Here is a 6,000-nt window from a genome sequence, read left to right as displayed (position 1 = left end):
TGGACGATGGTTTTGTATAAGATTATCAAGGTAGATTACAGAAAGCCAAGGATACGAGTCTAGCAGAGCTGGGTTTGATCTCTAAGATAATGAAAGTTTCAATCAGGAATCCTTTCCTATCAGACACAGAGAAAAGGGAATGTCCGTTTGGAGCAGTTTGAGCAAAATTAAACTAGCAGCCATCATTTCCAGATATGATTTAGCCCATAAAATGTTTGACAAAAGTAGAAATTAAATGCCAAGACTTAAAAACCTGGAAATTCACAACAGACAAGCAAACAACATAAAGTTTGCAATCTGTTAAAACTGCAAAGATTTGGTAGAATGGACCACGGCTCCACACAGTCACAATCAGCAGGAGCCAGGTGTGTGGCACAGCCTTCAGTGGGGCTGGGGAGCTCCAGGTTGTTACAACGAAGACTGGGCCTGTGTCTCCTTATTTCCTTGGAACAGGAGGGTGTTTGAATCCGATACCTTTCACATAAGGATCCAGATGGAAGGATGCTTTAAGAAATTTCACAGATGTCTCATCATTAGTGGAGAAGTCCCTCATTTAGAATGGAGGTGGGAGAGAAGGGTTATATAGGACTTTTGTTTTGAAAGCACAATTGATGTAACTGTGACTCAGTGAACTAATGTGGGACATAAAGGACAGGATCAGCTCACACAATGATGAAGCTTAAAAATATGTAATGAGTAGTTGAATAATGGAGGATACTTTTGAAAGTCTTCCAATAACAGATACTTAGTTACATGATTTTAGCATTATACTATGTGGGAAATTGAAAATAATACATTTATTCGATTTTCATTTGTACCTTCCTCAAAATGCTGCCATACTTGGATTGACCCAGAGAGGTAGGAATGCCAAAGCATACTGTCCTACTTCATGCTTAAATTATTTAAGTACACAGACTTCTTGTCTAGCACAGTGCAAGGAGTTTTTAAAATATGATAAATGTTCTTAATAACCTGCATTGAACATATTGATGATAAAGATAAGTAAGTTACTCTCATCTATTCAGTGTGGGCTGGTCAAGCGTTCCCTCTTCCACAAACTAGGCTGCGGTTCTTGCACTAGCTCTGCCAAACTGAAAATAAATATGCCTGGTTGGAAGAGAGTCTCTGAGATTTTATAAATGAAATAATCTTTTAAGGCCAGGTACCAAAGATGGGTCAGGAGCATCATGTCTGAGCACATTTGAGCATCATAGTAAGAGGTGCTAACTGCACCTAAACTTGGGTGAGGAAAGCAAGGATTCACCAATGCCCCAGAGAGGTCCTGATTTCTATGTGTTGGGTACGACCCACATACTTACTAAGGAGGGGCATGATACTTAGCTGAAAGACTAATCATATGCTATTTATTATAGCTACATTTTATGTTCCTTTTAACTCTTCAGTGAATTCTGAGGTCCTTGAAATCATAAAAGTGTTCATTAATTTTTGCTTATACCACTATATTTAATCCTAAACTGTATGGCGAGTGCTTTTTGAAATTTCTCCAACAAATACATGATCTGTAGTTGTGGGGGAGAGGGGGGTTAAAAATATTTTTGCATTTTTTCTTATTGAGTTTTCAACTTTAATCTCGAAGTCTGAAGATAACTCAGAAAAGTAGGACAGAAACACGAAACCAAGTAATTTTAGTTCTGTTGGCTATTGAAACTATTGAAATAGAATAAAACAAGAGAATTGAGATAGGTAAAGTGGGCTTCAGAAATCACACTGCTTTTTATTTTCCAGTAAATTTTGTATTTTCAGTAAATTTATGGGGACAAAACTAGCACACAATAGTCCCAGCAGACACTCACAGCATGTGCCTCCGAGACCAGACCGGAGTGTGGTTCAAGGTCAGTGTCTGAGTCGTCTTGGATGCTCTCCTTCCAGGCGTGTCTTCTCTTCTGTCTCATGTATCATGTGTCGTATTTCAACTCTTCTGACAGCACGTCCGGCATTAGCAGCAGAAGAGGCTGCAGGCACAGTGGGAGGGAGGCAGACCAGAGGCACATGAATCGAAGTTTCCAGCAGTTGATACATTACTCTCCCTGGTAAAGTAGCAGATCTGCTAAGCATATGGAGACAAGCTTATGGATCAATAAGGAGAACTTCTAAATATATGGCCATCCTGTGAAAATTTATATGTTGACTGAGGATATGTTTTGATAGCATAAGTAATATTCTCATAAAATTTTGGGGTGACACTTGAGGAATGAGGGAAACTATAATATAAAAAGCACATGTGAGATCCTTGCCAGGGATTGAGCCATCCTTCTGCCTTAATAGACACTGATTTTTGTCCTATCCTGATCTTTTATAGTAGCTCAGCTCTCTATGTATCCTGATCAATCCTATGACAATAAAAAACATCTGAAATTAGTGCAATGAGCTTAGGTTAAGAGAAAGCAAGGTTCGTTGGGTCTTGGACAAGCATACATACACAAATTTGTCAAAATATATCCACGGAGGATATCATTTTTCCTTAAAGAAATATGATTCATACCTTTATTTTATACTGTTTTCTTAACCTGAGAGCCTTTAAGATAAACATGCAAAAGAAATTCTGCTAGGCTTATATTTTTAATATACTGCCTTAAATTCTAGCAGTTCTCTCAGATATTTACACCTAAGACTCATTTTAGATTTGTTATGGGAGAAGAGTCAGAAAGTGACCTTATAATGAAAACTTCTCTCCTTTTTTTGATCTTAAAAGTGGGAGAAATGGTTTCTGAATTATTGAATATTCCACTGGCAACTCAGCAGGTGGTTCCAAATTAAATTCACACACTTCCAGGAGGACATTTTCTTAGACAGTCCCAGGAAATATTCTTACCAACTAGATCCAAACTAAGCATCTTCCCTAAGACTGAAAACAGACATTACTGAACTCTAAAATCAAGAATAATACTTTCAATTAAAATGTAATGTTTAAGAATGAGGAAGCAATCATCGCTGTGCATTGGAGCAGAGAGATTACAAGTTGTGCACAGCTGAGGAAAACCCCTTAATTTCAAGTTATGTGGTATCAGAAGTACAATTTTGGCACAATCCTTGGATAAATCTCAGTGAATGAGGAGTTTGTTATGGTGTTTGGTCATTCATACCTTCACACTGTTCTTGGATTCTTCCTCTTCATAATTATCTTTAGAAGCAATGGAGTCAGTTAAAATACCACCAAGTAGAATTTTCCACTTAGCATGTTATGTTGATTTAAAAATCACTTCCCATGAATTTTAGCTTTGGTCAATTTACAAAAAACACTTTTTTAAAAAAACAAAAGTGATCAAACTGTTCAATAAATTTTGTTTAGTGAAACTAACTTCTCACAGATATGTTGATTAAACTAAATTTGGTTGTGAAAGTCATGATCTTTTATCTAAAAATTAAAGTAACCAAATTAATCCCATAATTTATTCACTCTAGTGTGTTTATTACACAGGCATGTAGTGAATAATATATAATTATAATTTTATTGATTATATTAAAAGTATAGAGATATAATTAACTCACAGAGGATGGAATGCCTATACTAATTATATTTTGTGAAAAACTCACATTTATATTTCCTTGATTTTGAACTTCACCCTGCTAACAATTATATAGTCTTTGTTGTTATAGTTTTGAAATATTTGAAATAATCTGATGGCCTCTAGATCACACAACAAAAGTTATAAAACATTGCACTGTAAATACTATCAGTATTATAAAACCTTACAATAATTACTATAGAACAATGTTATTTTGTCACTTGCCTCTTTTCTATAAAAATTAGGAAAGAAACTCTAACCATGATAATGTCAAATAGTCATGAACTGAAGACTGACTTTGAAACTTTACCGGTAACTTTCATGGAAATTCTCCAGTAAAGTCAGAATACCAGGGCTAAATTTCTAAAAACTCTAAAATTTCTGGTTCTAATACATTCCTTTTTTGCCAGTTAAAGATACAAACACTGCCATTCAAAAACATCATAAATTATTCCTTTCCTTCCCATTTTCAATATCAGTGAAGGATAGTGAATACATCACTCAAAACGATCAATGTATTAAGTGCTAGTAGCCTTAATTTCAATTCCCAGTTCTACTTTCAAGTATGGATTGTTAGCTCTCTGGAATATTTTATACCTGATATAGAAAATAAGAAGGTAACACTCCTTCCAGTTGTAATACTCTGTTTCTGGCGGTATGGTATTGTTGTACTCTACCTAACCCCATCTTTTATTACGTACCTACTGTGTTCCAGTTAAGAGTCCTTCACATTGACAATGACATTATGTTTTCAAAATACTCAGTTAAGGTAGGTAACAGTGGAAAAAAATGACAGAGAAGGATAGGGAAGAAGTGAAGAGGATTAAAGATGGCGGCATGAGAGGAGAGACAGAGGCTTCCTCCTAAAACTGGATACAGTTAGAAAATACAGTTGGTGCAACTAATCCTGAGAGAGCAACAGGAAAGAGGACGCGTCAGACTGCACACACCTGGAGGAAAGAGCAGACCTCAGCGAACGGGGTAACGTACCAGAGCTGTGGCTCCCGGGACCCGAGCCCCCACCCACCCCAGCTCACCTGCGGGAGGAAGAGAAACGGAGCAGGAAGGGAGTGGAAGGCTTGGGACTGCTGAATACCTGGCTCCGGAGATCTGCGCTGGGAGCACAAACCTACATGTCATGGTGCTTTCATGAGACTCGCGTGACTACCGGGTTGGAAAGTTAATACAGGCAGAGTTCCTGGGGAGACTGGGATTCCAGCTGCTTGTGGAAAGCAGGGATCCATATCCGGCTGCTCTGGGACAAAAACTTATACCTGTGTGACTGGCCCACTGGCTCAGGCAGTGGAGACAGGCACAGCAGCCAGGAGACGGGGAACAGCTCTTTCCTCCCCCCAGGCACCAGTACCGCTCCCCTGCGACCCCCGACATTGCTTCAGGGGCTCAGCAGCTCCAGGAACAGAGCTTGTGGACACTAGAGGGCGCCATATACAAACATGAAACGCCAAAGGAACCTGGTCCAGAGTAAAATAGTTAATACAACTCCCAAGAAAGATTTAAATGATACAGACTTAGTGACTCTTCCTGAAAGGGAGTTCAAAATAAAAATCATCAAGATGCTAATGGAGGTACGGAAAGACATCCAAGAACTCAGGAATGAATTCAGGTCGGAGATCCAATTGTTGGAGAGCACGATGGAGGGTATTAAAAGCAGGTTGGATATGGTGGAGGAGATGATAAATGAAATAGAAACTAGAGAAGAGGAATACAAAGAAGCTGAGGCACAGAGAGAAAAAAGGAGCTCTAAGAATGAAAGAATATTGAGAGAACTGTATGACCAATCCAAATGGAACAATATTCACATTACAGGGATACCAGAAGAAGAAGAGAGAGAAAAAGGGATAGAAAGTGTCTTTGAGGAGGTAGTTGCTGAAAACTTCCCCAATCTGGGGAAGGAGATAGTCTCTCAGGCCATGGAGATCCACAGATCTCCCAACACAAGGAACTCAAAGAACACAACACCAAGACATGCAATAATAAAATTGGCAAAGATCAAGGATAAGGACAGACTGTTAAAAGCAGCCAGAGACAGAAAATACGATCACATACAAAGGAAAGCCCATCAGGCTAACATCAGACTTCTCAGCAGAAACCTTACAGGCCAGAAGGGAGTAGCATGATGTATTTAATGCAATGAAGCAGAAGGGCCTGGAACCAAGATTACTTTATCCGGTGAGATTATCATTTAAATTTGAAGGAAGGATTAAACAATTTCCAGATAAGCAAAAGCTGAGAGAATCTACCTCCCACAAACCATCTCTGCAGTCTATTTTGGAGGGACTTCTATGGATGGAAGTGTTCCTAAGGTTTAATAGCTGTCACCAGAGGAAATAAAACCACAGTAAAGAAAGAACAGCTAATTACTAAGCAAATGCAAAATTAAATTAACTATCCCCAAAGTCAATCAAGGGATAGGCAAAGAATACAGAATATGATACCTAATATATAAAGAACA

Source organism: Manis pentadactyla, chromosome 17 (assembly GCF_030020395.1).
Source record: "Manis pentadactyla isolate mManPen7 chromosome 17, mManPen7.hap1, whole genome shotgun sequence".
NCBI lineage: Eukaryota > Metazoa > Chordata > Mammalia > Pholidota > Manidae > Manis > Manis pentadactyla.
Note: the sequence above shows the minus strand (reverse complement) of the source record.